Source organism: Lithobates pipiens, unplaced genomic scaffold (genome assembly GCF_037356315.1).
Source record: "Lithobates pipiens isolate NorthernLeopardFrog02 unplaced genomic scaffold, aLitPip1_a1.2 Scaffold_22, whole genome shotgun sequence".
In the NCBI taxonomy this organism is placed as follows: Eukaryota; Metazoa; Chordata; class Amphibia; order Anura; family Ranidae; genus Lithobates; species Lithobates pipiens.
Window position 1 is genome coordinate 158,308,176 of NW_027507784.1, and position 17,601 is coordinate 158,325,776.

Consider the following 17,601-nt stretch of genomic DNA (forward strand, 5'->3'; position numbering starts at 1 on the left):
TTCTAGGGGTGAAGTGGTTAAACACTATACAGTTTGGATGGATGAATTCACTTGCTGGGTTATTGTATGTTGACAGCAGCAGGGCCAAAATTCCAAGCCAACATGATACCTTCAATTGGAGACTGACAACTAGATCATGTTTCCAAACAGCTATATTAACATTTGTTTTTTTTTTGCTAAGATACTGGCTAGGCACGGATCACTGACACAGTTGGCCAGCTTGAAACACGTATTGCAATATATGCAAACCAAGAATTTATCTCAGTAAAGACAGGTTTGGTAGAAATGTGTTTGTGTATATGTGGCGTTCGGCTGTTAGAATTGGTCAGTATCAACTTATATTGTGATATATGTAAATCTGCAAAGTTAACTAAAGGTGCAGTATAGTAGTGTGCGGAAGGTTATGTGAGAATATTACTGTTACACCTTTATCCAATGCAAGCAATCTCTGGTTCAACACTCACAGTATTTTTTGGGATACCAAAAATGGCATCTGTTGTTCTATAGTGCAGATCCGCAAATCCTCGTCTTCTGCTGGTGCTGGTTTCTTCTTTGTGAAGAAGAAGAGAGGTGAACTGAGACCTTGTATGGATTATAGGGGTCTCAATCGTTTCACGATTAAGAATACCTATCCGATTCCATTAATTACAGAGTTATTTGATCGCCTCAAGGGAGCAACGGCTTTCACAAAACTTGATTTGAGAGGGGCGTATCTCGTGAGGATTAAAGAGGGTGACGAGTGGAAAACTGCATTTAATACCAGAACAGGCCATTATGAGTACCTCGTAATGGCTTTTGGCCTTTGTAACGCCCCGGCAGTTTTCCAGGAATTTATTAACAATGTCCTCTGAGATTTGTTGCAGTTATGTGTGGTGGTTTATCTCGACGATATCCTCATCATTTCTAAGATCATGGAGAGCCACCATACATGACTTTTACATGAAAATGTACTGTACCGGTTCTCATTCTTACTGACCATAAAATCTCACATTCTTGTCTGAGGCTAAACACCTCTCTCCCAGAAGGGCTCGATGGGCTCTTTTCTTGTCTAGTTTTAATTATATTGTCACTTCCAAAATGGAGTCGGTTCCGGTACCTGTGATTCCTCCTGATCGTATTCTGGCTACAGTTCGCACCAGTCTCACTTTTCCTTTGGGTGACAAAATTCTTGTTGCTCAGGTCCATGCTCCTCCTGAGAAACCTTGTAACTGCTGCTTTGTCCCAGAGAGTCTCTGTACTGCCATGCTCCAGACTTACCATTCTCCCAAGGCTACTGGCCACCCTGGGAAGAATCAACTCCTTTGGGCCATTTCCCAACAATTCTGGTGGCCTAGTCTATGTGCTGATGTAACCGCCTTCGTAGCTGCCTGTTCGGTGTGTGCTCATAGTAAGACTCCACAACACCTCCCAGTGGGCCTCCCACAACCCATACCCAATGGAGAGAGGCCCTGGACCCACCTGTCTATGGATTTCATTGTGGAGTTACCCAACTTCGAGGGCAACTCAGTAATCCTTATGGTGGTTGACCGGTTCTCTAAAATGTCTCATTGTATTCCCCTTAAGAAGTTGCCCACTTCTAAAGGAACTGCCTTCCATTTTTGCTCGGGAGATCTTTTACTTACATGGGCTACTCAAGGTGATTGTCTCGGACAGAGGTAGTCAGTTTGTGTCCCGGTTCTGGCAAACCTTTTGTGTACAGTTGGGAATTCAGCTTGCTTTCCTTTCTCCTCTGCGTATCATCCGCATTCTAATGGGGCCGCAGAACGAACCAATCAGTCCTTGGAGCAATTCCTACGTTGCTATATTTCTGACCATCATAACAACTGGTAAGACCTCTTACTGTGGGCGGAGTTTTCTCACAATAGTGCCCTGTTTATGGCAAACAATGGTTTCCAACCTTCCATGTTGCCTGACTCATTTGTTCTGCAGATTATTCCTGCATTAGTGGGACATCTCAGTGGTCTTCATTCCACTTGGGCACAAGTCCAGCAGGTTTGCAATATGCTAATGATAGGTTCAGACTCCATGCTGACCGCACACTCCTGCCTGCACCTTCCTACCACATTGGGGACAGGGTCTGGCTGTCATCTCGCAACCTCCGACTTCGTGTTCCCTCTTTGAGGTTTGCACCCATTTTTTTGGGCCTTTCTGTATTCTTCGCAGTGGCTTACGCATTAGACCTTTCATCTAATATGCGTATTGCAAATGTATTTTTCATGTCTCCTTATTAAAACCTTTGGTCTGCAACAGCTTTACCACCTCAGTGCCTTGTCCTCACCCTGTACAGGTTGAGAACCATGAGGAGTATGAAGTACAGTCCATTGTTGACTCCCATAGGTTCCAAGGGCGCATACAGTACCTGGTGCATTGGAAAGGGTACAGTCTGGAGGAATGCTCTTAGGTCTCATCCCCAGACGTACATGCCCCTGTCCTCCTCTGATTTCCATAGATGTTTTCCCCTCAAGCCTGATGGTCCTCTGAGGGGTGGGGGGTCATTGAGGAGGGGTGCTGTCAGGGCTGGGCTCAGCCCTTTCTTCTCTGAACTGGCCGCTCATCTGTCGGCTAATTGCCAGCTCCCATCTCTCCACAGTGACTTACCTGTTGATGATCTCCTGCTTGTCAGTCCTGCCTACTTAAGCCGCCCAGCCCAGACAATTTCTGCCTTCACCTTGGTCAACATCACAGAGACTATCTCCTGCGTTCAGTAAGAAAGAGAGCACTCACATAGCCACATCCATAGATTAGAGGGGAATAAACCTCGTACATAAGTAACCAGATAACATGGATATTCAAAGATATAATCCAGGAGGGGCTAATTCCAGTGGTCCATATACAGGTAATTGGAAACAGCCAAATCTGCTAACATAAGTAGATCAAGGATAAATAACCAAGTAGCTCCCAAACAGGGGCGAAACAATGCCATAAACGATATTCCAGGACTGGTGGCCAAAATGGAGGATACTAGGGCCTCAAAGCCAAGATGCCTTAATGGCTGCAGCACAAAAACTCACGTACCTAGATCGGTGGCATGGTCCCTATAAGGTGATTTCAGGAATGAACAAATATCGAATGGCCCCTTGGAGACAGCCTCCTGTGTTCCTGTTAAAGACTTGCTTGGCTAACATTCCTTCTGGCTCCAGATCCTGCTTGCTGTTCCACTATGCTGTTCCCTGGCTTCCTGACTTTCTGGCTTGTCTGACTATCTGTTCCGGTTACCGAACCTTGACTATGTTTGTTCTATTTACTTTTTTCATTAAACAAGTGTAATTTAACTGTATTTCTGTCTCGATCTAAATCATGGTTTCTGACGAGTGGTCTCAAAACTGTGGCCGGGACCAAATGTGGCCCTTTGCTTCCCTTTATCTGGCCCTTGAGGGAATTTTCCATTAAGTGACACCAATGATGAGGCACCATTCCCTTACTGACATCATCAATGTGACACTGATTCTTCCTATTATTACCAACAATAGGGCCTTATTCCTCCCATTAAAACCATGATGGGGCACTAATGCTGGTGTCATTTTTATTCCCACTAGCCACAGTCCAACCCTCCTAAAGCCCGAAGGATATTAAACTGGCCCTTTGTTGGAGACCCCTGCTCTAATGCATAGTGTGATCAGTTTTTGATAGGAAAGTAGAGGGACTATCAGGAACACCAGGGATTTCACACAAAGGAAGCAAAACAAAGAGAACAGGATACTTTTTCATACAGTACATGGTACAGCAAGCACATATGAGGAATATGAGATGTTGGGATAACATATTATATAAAGTTGCTTTGCCTTGCCCCCAATTGTTGGAATTACTATTGCCATCTCCCAGGAGTACAACACACTGAAATGCAAAATACTGATCTTTCTTTATTTAAAGTGATATCAAAGTCTTGTTATTTATTGTTTAAAAAAATACCAAATGTTATATACTTACCTGTTTTGTGCAGTGGTTGGGGTCCCCCGATGTTGCTACTGGCGCCCTCCCTCCTGTCAAGTGCCCCCACAGCAAGCAGGAGGAGGATTTATATTCGAGATATGGTGAATGGCACCGTAATCAAAACACATACAATATTAAAGCAAGAGTAGAATTGGCATTGTCAGCTGATGGTGTATGTGGAGGTTTTGGTTCAATCTACAGACCTGGAGTATTGTAGCCCACAGGAAAGGGTCATATCTCTGGTCACTCAAGTAGAAGGAAATACAGCTAGTAGCGAGAGCTTTAAGGCTCGAATAGTGGTCTCGCAGCACAAATCGTAAAAGGATTCTGGTCAGAGTCCTGCATCAATGGTGAAACTGAATTGAAATGGTCACTACTGTTCCTTAGGCTGTATAGAGGGGGTCCGTAGGGCATGCCATCCACGCTGGCAAAGTCTACCTATATAATTTCCCCTGATGAAAGGATTTTGAATCTGAAATGTGTTGGGTACCGAAAAGCTTATCCCGGATGTTGGTTACTTAAAAAGCATTTCCGAATGCTGGAGAGAAATAACTTTGTATACGTACCTTTACATTCTATTTGCAAGATACTGTGTTAGGTCTATTTGTGTCATATGTCATCGTATGTTTTAGCAATTATCATGTGATAATTTTTTTGTTTCGTTTTTCTTTTTTTTGCATAAAATATATATTATTTTACATATTTTGTTAGTGTTTTGCCAATTTAAAGTCCAACCTTTTCTAAGTGAAGGAAATGAACACTCCCACCCCCTCTACACAGTCTTATAGGGAATCATGGACAGTGGAGCCTGTCAATTACCTTCTGTGAGCTGGAGGGGAGGTAGGTTGTGTCACAGGATTGTGTGGTTTCGGGATAAATGATCAGAAGCGACTCATACAAATAGCAGAGAGAGGAAAGAAAAGCTCACTAGGTGCTTTAATTTGAGGCAAGTAGGGATTATAGAGGGATATGCTTTGTTCATTTTTCATTTAAGAGATTTACAACCACTTTAAATAGCCTGCCGGCTATATAAATAAATAGGGAGCAATATTTTACAACTCAGTGTGGTAAAAGTGATCCCTTCTGTGGAAACTCAGTACCTGATATGTGGTGGAGTGTGGAGTCTAATCTCATCTATATGTGGACAATTTAGTGCCAGAATTACTAAGTAGGACTCACATACATATAGCAATTTGAGAACTTGGAAATCTCTGCGTGACCCACTTGATCTTTCCCTCAATAAGAAGAATAAAGGAAATCATTAACAATACTGTAAACACTTCAGTCCATCAAGCATATCCAGGCACATCAGACTTCGGCGCAGATGTCTCCCAACTCATCTACGGATAGCGTAATAGTTAGGGACAGAACATTCCAAATTTTTCAGCATAGCAACCCTAAACAAGCCTCTGTGTCTACACAGGGTGTGGTGGACCGTAGTAATTTGTTTTCAAAAGGTCTCTGTAGACCAGTCATCTTTCCCTGGCCAGAAGACAAACTCTGCGTGCATGTGTTCTCTGCTGATGCACATCAAGCACTGGCCATCTTGACTTCAAACTCTGTTAGTTCCGATGTGACAAGTCACATCCTCAATCTCAAAATTGGAAATGACACTCCTTCGAGGGAGGGAGAATGAGCTGCCCTCTTGCAAGAACACATGAATCACAGTATTTCAGTCTGCTGAACAGCTGTGCATAACTTCATATTTTTTGTACTCACAGCAGCTTCTTAGGTAAGTTCCTTTTTTTATTATTAATGGAAAACTCCATATAAGAAGAATGCACATGTAAGCTATAAGAATAACTGTTGGAAATTATTTTTATTTTATTAAGTAGACAAAATATCAGAATCTTTTTAATGTTATTTTTTGTGTTTTTGTGAATTTTAAGTTTTTCACAGTTTATTTTACTGCAATAGATTAAATGCAAGTATTATTATCAGTTATTTAGGAGCGATGCTTAATGCTTAGTTACACACAGCAGACCATTAGGTATGGTTAGGTTTGCACAGCCACTTTGTTTTTTGGCTCCCACCAAGTCACAAAATAGGTCAGACACAGAACAGAGATGCTGAGAAGAGGAGCACAGCACAGAGAACTATTTTTCTTTTGCATGAATGTTTCATTTTCACACACCTGTTAAAAGAACGTCAGAATTAGAGAAGACTGCTGAAGGATATGTTGGCACTTATATTTTTCTATGTGTTTTTACATTCCATGCATATATGTTTTCACATACAGAACTATACTTATGTATGCTTTGCTATACTGCCCTCTTATGCCGTATACACACGACCGGACTTTTCGAGCAGACTAGGTCCGACGGTCTTCCCAACGGGTTTTTGGCGAAGTTCCGACGGACTTTCCGAATGAACAGACTTAGCCACACACAATCACATCAAAAGTCTGACGGATTTGAGCGTGATGACGTACGACCGGACTAGAATAACAAAGTTCATAGCCAGTAGCCAATAGCTGCCCTAGCGTCGTTTTTCATACGTCGGACTAGCATACAGACGAGCAGATTTCTCCATAGGAACTGGGTCCTGCGGAGTTCTGGGGGAAACATGGGGCCCACACATGATCGAATTGTCTGACGGATTTGTTCCGTTGGACCTTTGCTGTTGATAAGTCCGGTCGTGTGTACGCGGCATTACTCCTTTCCTTACTTCACTTTTTGTTTTAAAAATCAAGCCAGGAGGAGACAGGGAATGAGCACAGCTCACTAGGTGAAAGTGATGTCAACCTGCCTGCATGCGCCATTTTTTGCTTAAATCTTTCATTACCAGAGGTTACTGAGGTCTAGATGCCCAGGTCAGTTTTAGCATTATTAGCCATTTTAAGAACAGGCTTTTTGTTTACACTTTTAAATTTGTATTTTTTGCTAGAAAATTACTTATAACCCCTAAACATTATACATTTTGTTTTAGCAGAGACCCTAGGGAATAAAATGGCAATTATTGCAATTTTTTTATGTCACACAGTATTTGCGCAGAGGTTTTTGAAACGCAACACTTTAATAAGAAAGCCAGCCACCAGATGAAAGAAAAAATACCAGGGTTATGGCTAATAGCTTCAGGCTAAACCCCAGTAAACCATTTCAAAGCTGTAATGTGGTTATTGATTAATTAGCTAGACTATAACCAATTTAAATGATTTTTGTACTTGCCGACCGCAATACGTATATATTCCTTGCGGCTTGCAGCATCAGCCATAACCCTGTTTTTTTTTTTCAGCCAGAGATTAACTTTTTCATGAAAGTGCTCCAAGCAGCTAATTAGCCACTTGATAGCTTTCAGAAGCAGCGGGCGCGGTCATCCACCCCTCTCTCCGCTCATCAGTGTTTCTCAGTCTAATGCCACGTACACACGATCAGAATTTCCAACAACAAAACCATGGATTTTTTTTCCAAAGGATGTTGGCTCAAACTTGTCTTGCATACACACAGTCACACAAATGTTGTCGGAAATTTCGAACAAAAGAATGTGGTGACGTACAACACGTACGATGAGCTGAGAAACAGGAAGTTCAATAGCCAGTGTGGCTCCTTCTGATTGATTCTGAGCATGCGTGAGCTTTTGTGAGACAGACTTGTATACACATGATCGGACTTTCCGACAACAAGTGAATTTGGCGGAAAATTTGAGAACCTGCTCTCAAACATTTGTGGCTGGAAATTCCGACAGCAAATGTTCGATGGAGCATACACACGGTCGGACTTTCTGACAACAAGCTCACATCAAACATTTCCTGTCAGAAAGTCTGACCGCGTGTACGCGGCATTACTGTTTTTACCGGTGCACCCGAAAACTATCCGTAGGTTCATGCAGCTGGCCATAGAGGTTACCTTGGCCACTGATTGCCTCTTTGGTCTTGGAGGACTGGGAAATGTCATGACATCCTTTCCGATCTGGGGCAGAAGTAAACTATTTTTTTTTTTTTATAAGCAAAAGATCAGTTTTTTTTTTTTTTTTTTTATCTTTTCCTCATTCCCTGTCTCCCATAGGAGAGATTTAGGGTCTTATTGACCCCAGATCTCCCCTCGTAAAGAGAACCTGTGATCTCTTATTTCTTTTACAAGGGATGTTTATATTTCTCGTATTAAGAATAAAAGTGATCTAAAAAATTTTTTAAAGGGACAGTGTAAAAATTGAAAATAAAAATAAAATAAATAAGAAAATAAAATTTAAAACACCCCCCTCCCTCCGTGCTCATGCGCAGAAGCAAACACATACATAAGTCATGCACAAGCATGTAAACGCTGTTCGCACCACACATGAGTGGGAGCAATAATTCTAGCGCTAGACCTCTCAGTAACTCTAAACAGGTAGCCTGTAAAAGAAAACTTTAAAATGTTGCCTGTGGAGATTTTTAAGTATTGTAATTTGTCGCCATTACACAATTGTGTGCAATTTTAAAGCATGACATGTTAGGTATCTATTTACTCAGCTTAACATCACCTTTATATTTTCTGAAAAAATTGGGTTATATATTGTGTTCTTTTGCATTAAAATTCACTAAAGTGTATTGTTTCCAAAGAAATTGCATTTGAAAAAAATTACCTAGTGACATAAAAGAAAAAAGATTGACATTTTATTCTTTAGGGTCTCTGCTAAAATTATATATATATATATATATATATATATATATATATATTTATATATATATATATATATATATATATATATATATATATATATATATATATATATATATATATATATATATATATATAAAATGTTTGGGGGTTCTAAGTAATTTTCGAGCAAAAAAACACTGATTTAAACGTGTAACAAAAGTGCCAGAAAAGGCTTGGTTGGCAAATGGTTAAGGACCTGTGAGGCTTTTATTTTGCTATTTTAATAAAACCCCAGATGTGTTTTCTATAACTAGTGTAAACAAGATGGAAAAATACTTATTTTAAATGAATGTATTATTGTTTCTCTACTGTAATTGTACCTTAAATCACAGTATTAAAGTGATTGTAAACCCTCGCCTTTGTTTTTATAAAAATAACAAGCATGCCTATACTTACCCGCTGCTATCAATCTGTCCAATGAGGAGAGCTATAGCAGCTGGAGCCTCTGCGCTCGTGCACATTGCTGGATTGGGCTCAGGTAAGAAAAGGGGAGGTCTAGGGGGCAGCTGCAGCACACAAGGTTTTTCATCTTAATGCATAGAATACATTAAGGTGAAATTAAGGCTTTACAATCACTTTAAGTAGGATACACACTATAAGAAAATTGGAAGAAAAATTCAGTTTGAGGCACAATCGTTAGATTTTCATACAGTGTTTCCACATCTTTCAACATCCAATTCAGACTTTCCAAACAAAAATCTCCGAAGGGACAAAGTTCAAATTTTTTCTCGTACTTGAACAGAACTAACATTTTTTTGTTTAATGTGACGTTTTTAGACTTTTTTTTAATCAGAAAAATCTGATCTGATAGACTATGCATGATCAGAAACAATGAATACAAAGAAAAAAACTTTTCCTACAAGACTTTTCACACATTAGTTTCATCGTTTGACTTGCTGTGAAACATTGAGGAAAACCGGAAGATTATACGCCCGATTTTCTTATAGTGTGTACCCAGCTTTAGTGGCTCACTGGCATCTTCAGGCTGGAGTGTTTTTTTTTTTTGTAAATGAACCTTCATCCTGAATGTGATCACTATTTCTTACTGATATAGTGATCACATGACCAAGAATCACTCTGATTGGTTCCCAATGCCAGTCCAATGTCAATGATAGTCCAGTCTGAAGCATGAAGTTATGTACAGCGCCACCTGCTAGCTGGTACAAATTAAATGTAACGCAACATCTCACAGCATAGGGCATTATTGAAAGGAATGCTAGTATACAGATCGTGTATGGAAGCTATGAAAGTCATTGAACCAGAAAAACGTACATACAAAAGCACTGGGGCGAGAAGGTCAGCATGGCAACCAGGCAGCTAGCATTGGCATACTAAGCAATGGGAGCCTTATTATGTCTTTCAGGGAAGGCTTTAGACAAGAAGGAAACAATCTGTCATAAGGTCATGGGCAAAATAAAACACATTTTTAGTAGAGTAAGAAAATGTCAAAACTGATTGTTAATGCAACCTGTGTCTTTTAGTCCTGGTGACAGCTGCTCCCCCATTTCTTGTCTGGGTGTCACAGGGACACACAGTAATAGAAAATCTCCCCAGTGAGGTCACAGAGGGACAGACACTCTATCCCAGTGTTTCTCAACCTTTTTGCCATCGATAAACCCCTGGCAAAAATTCTGGAATCTCTGGGAAGCCCTGAAATAATGTATATATCGGTAGGTCACGTAATACCAGTGTGATCAGCGAGCTATAGATATAACAACTTGATAGCAGTGTACAGGTCAGCAGCAGCAGGGCAAGGTACAGAAGGCAAGCAGAGCATAGGACACGAGGCAGGAGGGCATAGTACATGGCAGCAGCACACATATTTACATGGCAGCAGGGTACATGAGAGCAGATCAGGGCACATGAGAGCAGAACATGACACATGGGAGAATAACAGGGTACATGAGAGCAGAGCAGGGCATATGAGAGCAGAACAGGGCACATGGGAGTAACACAGGGAACATGGGAGCAGAACAGGGCACTTGAGAGCAGAACGGGCACTAGCGAGCAGAACAGGGTACATGAGAGCAGAACATGACACATGGGAGTAGACCATGACACATGGCAGCAGATCATGGCACATGGGAGCAGAACAGGAAACATGGGAGCACAGGGCACATGAGAACAGGACACATGGGAACATGACACATGGCAGCAGAACAGGACACATGGGAACATGACACATGAGAGCAGAACAGGGCACATGGGAACAGGATACATGAGAGCAGAACATGACACATGGCAGCAGATCATGGCACATGGGAGCAGAACAGGGCACATGGGAGCAGAACAGGACACATGGGAGCAGAACAGGACACATGGGAGCAGAACAGGACACATGGGAGCAGAACAGGACACATGGGAAACAGAGCATGACACATTAGAGCAGAATAGGGCACATGGGAACATGACACATGGGAGCAGAACAGGACAAATGGGAACATGACACATGGGAGCAGAACAGGACACATGGGAACATGACACATGACAGCAGAACATGACACGTGGGAGCAGAACATGACATGTGACACAGCAGAGCAGGGCACACAATTACAATTTTCATACAGAGGTACACATGCTCGCTGCTCACTGTGGTAGTCCTTACTCTTGCGCGTTGTTCCCGGTCAGAGGGGAGGGGCCAGCCGGGAAGAGCAGAGATACCCTGTTTGCCAGCACTGCTCTGCATGCAAATGTGAGTGTGATGCCGCGTACATGCGATTGGAATTATCGTTGGAAAAAACGCTGATTTATTTTTTATGGAATTCCGACTGTCTTGCTAATTCCAACCGCCAAGAACGCAGTGACGTACAACACGTACGATGGGACTAGAAAAAGGAAGTTCAATACCCAGTAGCCAATAGCTTCCATCTCGTAGTTGAATCTGAGTATGTGTGAGTTTTTGCGTGTCAGAATTGCATACACACAATCGGAATTTCCATTGGGAAAATTGAGAACACGCTATCAAATTTTTGCTGGCGGGAATTCGGCCAGCTAAATTCCAATGGAGGATACACACGGTCGCATTTTACGATGAAAAGCTCTCATCTGTCTTTTGCTGGCCGAAATTCCGATCGTGTGTACGCGGCATTAGACAGTGGTGGGGATGCAATCTACCTGTCAGGGGCTTGCGATTGACAGGTAGATCGCTGCGGAACCCCTGGGGACTTCTTGCGGAACCCCGGTTGAGAAACACTGCTCTATCCAATAAAAACAATTGGCTTGGAGTAAGGTTTTTAATAAAAAGAGTCTGAACCAGATTTCCTTATAGCATTAAGCAAACACATTAATTTAGACAATGTGCAGTGACATCACTTTGAACCTTGTATTTTTTACCCAACCGCCTTTATATTAGTAGTCTGTCTTTGATTAGATGTTTGCACAGACATTATGTCAGACGTCTCAACCTTTAATCTTTTTTAAACACAGGTATTTAATTGTTATTTCAGTGCAAATACTGGCTTATTCAGTAAAGCGGTACACAGTGCAAAGATAATAATCAGGTAATATTCAGCAACCCATTTTAGATAATAGTTTGCTAAAATAAAATCTGTTTTAAAAAGTTATTTGCTATCAGTTACTGTGCTTTACCTGCACTGATTTTCTTTCCCTTATTCAACCAGGCTATTAGATTGTATAAGTATATAGTAATGCAATAAGACTACCGTATATACTCGAGTATAAGCCGAGATTTTCAGCCTCTTTTTTGAGGCTGAAAGTGCCCCCTCGGCTTATACTCGAGTCACCGCTGTCTGACTGCTCGATCAGCGTATCGAGCAGACAGACGGCGGACATTAAAATTCAAAAGCCGCGCCTCCTTCTCCGCCTCCGCCTGTGATAGGCGGAACACTGAATTTCCCAGCAGTCAGTGTTCCGCCTATCACGGACATCCGCTCATTCTCATACTACGGACGAGTATGAGAGGATGTCCGTGATAGGCGGAACACAGGCTGCTGGGAAATTGAGTGTTCCGCCTATCACAGGCGGAGGCGGAATTTTGAATTGTAGAATGGCCGCCGAGAAGAGCGGCGATCCATCGGCACGGCACGGGACGGAGGAGGCACGGGACGGAGGAGGCACGGCACGGGACGGAGGAGGCACGGCACGGGACGGAGGAGGCACGGCACGGGACGGAGGAGGCACGGGACGGAGGAGGCACGGCACGGGACGGAGGAGGCTCAGGACGACGGCGGCTCGGGACGGAGGCTTGGGACACAGGTAGGCTGGACACACACACAAGGCTGCACGGACACACACACACACACACACACACACACACACACACACACACACACACACACACACACAGGGATGGATGGATGGATGGATACACACACACACACACACACACACACACACAGGGATGGATGGATGGATACACACACACACACACACACACACAGGGATGGATGGATGGATGAATACACACACACACACACACACACACACACACACACAGGGATGGATGGATGGATGGATACACACACAGGGATGGATGGACGGACACACACACAGGGATGGATGGATGGATGGACACACACACAGGGATGGATGGACGGACACACACACAGGGATGGACGGACACACAGGGATGGACAGCCATGTCTCACCCTCGGCTTATACACGAGTCAATAAGTTTTCCAGTTTTTTGGGGGTAAATTGGGGGCCTCGGCTTATATTCGGGTCGGCCTATACTCGAGTATATACGGTATGTTCAAACTGAAATATATATTTATAGCAGTGTTCTAAGACAGTGGTTTAAAAAAAAAAAAAAGTGTGTATGAACAGAGATGCTCACCATGCTAGTTTAAAGGGTTAGTTCATCGTTAGGAAAAAAAAATAAATGAAGAGTGAACTAACATTGGACACCACCCCCAATCACCTTGATCCCTGCTGAATTTACCTCTGGGGTTGCTGAGCTGTCAGCACCCACGTAGCGGTCCAATGGTTGGGGGACTCTGTCAGTGCTTCCGGGAGTGACCAGGTAATTTCTGATTGGTCAGCGTCGTCCAGTTTTGTCAACCTACCAGATTGAAATTTACTGACACTACATTCAAAATTTACTGGCACAGCCAAGTTTTTACTGGCATTTCTAAAAGTTACAAAATTACAGTTGAAAGTGCAAATTTCAGTATTTAGGCTACAAACAAATATAATATGCAATTAGCAATAGGATTTAAGGTAGATATAAGGCTGCTTAGTGGTGCTTTACTGTCGTTTTTTGCAGAGGTTTTCGGCTGCTAGTGGAGCGATTTTAACCCCTGCTAACGACCGAAAAAGAGTTAAAAAAATCCCCGCAAAGTGCCGCTGTAGTGGCGTTTTGCGAGCTCGGTGGCGCTGCCCATTCATTTCAACGGGCAGGGGCAGTTTAGGAGCTCCTTCACCACTCCAAAGATGCTGCTTGCAGGAGTTTTTTTTACTGCCCTGCCAGCGCATCGCCTCAGTGTGAAGGCACTCTGACTTTCATACTGAGACTGCAGGGGAGAAGTTTTTCAGGCACTTTATAAGTGCTATATTTTTAGCCCAAAAGCGCATGAAAAATGCCTAAGTGTGAAAGAGGTCTTAAGGAAAAAACATATTTCCTATTTTATTTTCAATATAGTAAGTAGTTCAGGGAAGGAAAGGAGATATTTTCCAGCACACCATGGAACAATAAGGTAATGGATTGTGTATTGCATGATCACATCACAAGAACAGTGCAACATTACAGAGTCACGTAGGACCCCTTCGGCAGGCATGTGATACATGCCTGATGAAGGGGTCCTGGGTGACTCTGAAACGTTGTACTGTTCTTGTGACGTGATCATGCAATACACAATCTGTTTGGGCGCTACCTTGTTGATCCATGGTGTGCTGGCAAATATCTCCTTTGTGACATTCTGAACCAGTTTCCAGCTGGTTGTTGCTGCAGCACCCAAACTTTTGAGAGCTTATTCAGGAGAACATGTGCAATGGGAACATGGAGTATAGCTCAGGGACAGGACTCAGAAGAACAAAAAATTAGAATGGGCAGGCAGACACGCACAAAATTGACTCTCACAGTGATGCTGACAGCAACACATGACATGTCATCTCCTGAGTCACGGAGACAGTCAGGTGTTCATTTCAGTCCACTCTAGTCCAAACTGCACTGACATTCCCGCGCCCGGCTTGCTTTGCTCCCGTCCTGCAGACCCACACACGAGGTTCCGGCCGCTCTGCTCGGCTCCCTTGCACCATGACATCACATGACAAGCTCAGGCACTGCCTCCACCAAACCCGCTGCCCAAATACACTGTAGCAGGCACCCAGATGGTCTCGGACAGCTCCGGACCGGAACTGCACATGCGCAGTTCCAAGCTGAGCGTCACAGCCATATTTTTTATTGGCAACCTTTTCCTGTCACTGGCATTTACGGGCAGGAGAAATGGGCATTTTTTTTACTGCCTGGCAGTAAAAATACTGATAGTTGGCAACACTGGTGCTGTCACAGTGAATCGATCTGGTCTGGCCCAGAAGTTCTGACAAAGTAGAGCAGGGATTTCAAATCCCCTGACCACTGGACCAGGTGCGAGGGTACCGACAGCTCAGCTAATTACAGCAAGGGCTGGGGGGGGGGGGGTTCCGGTGTTACTTACCCTCTACATTTTTTCTGTAAAAGGGGGACCAACACATTAAGTGTAAGGCCATAGAGCGGGTGCGGTTCTAAAGACAAACGCCTTTTTCTCTATTCCACCATCCCTTCCCCTTCCCCCACCTTTAAAATAAGTCCCTCCTTTTTTTTCCTGCAGTCTTCTATCACAGGTCCTTTAATTTCCACTTTAGCTGTGGGTTGTTTGTACCCCTGGACAGCAGGACAATCACGTAATGAAGTGTGAATGCCACACTGTCTAAGAGTACTGTGAGGCTAGGTCGGCGTTATAACATGCCCCCTGGGCATGTGTCCATATTGACCTAGACTCACAGAAAGTAGGTAGGCACCATTCAACCCAGTACTAGCACTGGATCACAGAGTAAGTGAGTCTTCAAGCGTCTTCACTAGAGTGAGGTTAAATATTACTACCAAAGTTGTCTTTTTGTTTTTAAAGATGGTTTGCCACTAATTTATTTGATTTATTTTGAGATGTGAAGTTGGGCACCACTCACCTAGTATAAACTAATTGCACAGTATTACTGTGTATATATATATATATATATATATATATTTACATGCAAGCCTCATGCATTTATCCCTACCTTGCAAATGTCACCCCCTTCGGCAGTAGGAGCCCCGTAAAATACTGGAATCAGTCTATTTGCCGGTGGGCAGAGTTGTGATGTCACATGGCTCCCTGCCCACCTCTACACTCTCCTACTCTTTCTGCTGCCTCTGGGAGCTGACTGCACCATGTAAATCCTCCTCAGTCACACTGATCTTCTGCTGATCTTGAGAATCACGCCCCACGATGAGCAACATCCAGTCAAAACTCAGGAAAGGCACCACATGACTTCAGCATGCCTAATCATGCTGAGGTGTGGAGCAGCCAATCCTGGGAAAGCTGGAGAAGAAAGGAGGAGGGATGTGAAGCTGCAGTCGTAACACTCTCTCTGATCATTCATGAGATAAAGAAATCAGATGTCAGTCCCAGACAGCAGTGGGAGATGTGACAACACAAACTTATCTGTGTGTCATTTTTTTATCCTACTAAAAAAAGACAAGAGGATTGCTCAGAGCTCGATTAACTCTTTGTGGCAAGACTAGGCACAGATGATTTGACATCCTCTACTGTACCAGGTAGAAGTCTTCATTAAAAAAAAATCCAGGTTTACATCCACTTTAAGGATGCTGGTCATGGTATAATCTTCTTATACAGTGTACTAATTCCCCAACTAGTACAGCAAACAATATGCTTTTTGGATAGAATAAACCACAACATTGCATTTAAGATAACTCTTTTAATACCATTTACATACAGTTCAACTACCATATATGATTAATTTTCCAGCTTAATACCCAGGTTAAAACACAAAATAGTAAAATTACTAACAAACTAAAATTAATGACAGTATAATGTACCAAAACAATAACAGTGTCTTTACTGTATTTCTGTAGTTTAAGATTGTATTGGCAGTCTCTTCTGTTCTGTGGGACATGGTCTAGAAAATTCCTGTTATGTTTCCATTGGCTGGCAAGGGAATTCCCCACTATCACTACCTTATAAATGACATACTACACAAATCCTGGTGTTTAGTATTTTTTGTGTCCTTATCCCTTGCATCTAGCAGTCTGTGCATCCACATCCACCTGCCATCTGCATTTTTTTGTGCTTGTATCCCCCTGGTATCTAGAATTATTTTATGTTCCTGTTCCTATATTTCCTCAACAAATGGAGCATTTTGATGCAGCCTGGTCAAGATGACCAGAGTGAGGGATCCTAGTAAACACTTTGACAAGGCAGTAAACCAACAGTGCATTGAATGCTCATAGGCATTTATTCCCACTCCAAAACTTACCACCAGGGGTTAATTTAATAAAGGCAAATGGGCTGCTAACTTTGCAATGGAATTTTCCCTAGAACTTAGTAAATTAGGTGATTGGGCATTCTTTGTAAAGTGAAACTTCACCACATTCAATAAGCTCTTGGAAAAATTCCGTTGCAAAGTAGAACTTCCCCCTGCAAAGTCAGAAATCTATTTTGCGTTAGTAAATCAACCCTATAGAGTCTTATTTGGTGGGATATGGAGTGTGGGGGCAGAAAGGAAAGAACAGTCCTTCAAAAATAAGAATGGACAGCAGTTATGCTGTAAAAAGATACTGACTGGAGCAGGCAAGTCAAAATAGATATATTTTGTTATTATTTTTTTGATATATTTGCTATTCTAATATTGGATATATGTATTATTTGCAAAAAATAAAAAATCAAGAACAAATGTGCTTCATTAGCCAATGTTGGTTGCATACTCAGAGTTAGATTATGCTTTATCATTTATTACGCAAAAACAGTAAAGTCACATACTAATTTAATAAGGAACTAGACAAAATGTTTTTGGGCAGGATATATTTTGCTGTCAGTTGAAT

General features: G+C 42.5%; 1 protein-coding gene across 2 annotated transcripts in view; it reads left to right on the top strand.

Annotated features, from left to right (window-relative positions):
• The first annotated feature begins 5,252 nt into the window (after window positions 1-5,252).
• CMKLR2 (chemerin chemokine-like receptor 2) overlaps window positions 5,253-17,601 on the top strand; it is a 67,243-nt gene continuing 54,894 nt past the window's right edge. The window contains exons 1-2 of one of the 2 annotated variants that reach the window (XM_077448518.1): window positions 5,253-5,662; window positions 12,014-12,067. The gene's annotated coding sequence lies outside the window, so the exon portion shown is untranslated. The remainder of the gene's footprint in view (window positions 5,663-12,013; window positions 12,068-17,601) is intronic. The other variant, XM_077448517.1, reaches the window with a different exon arrangement.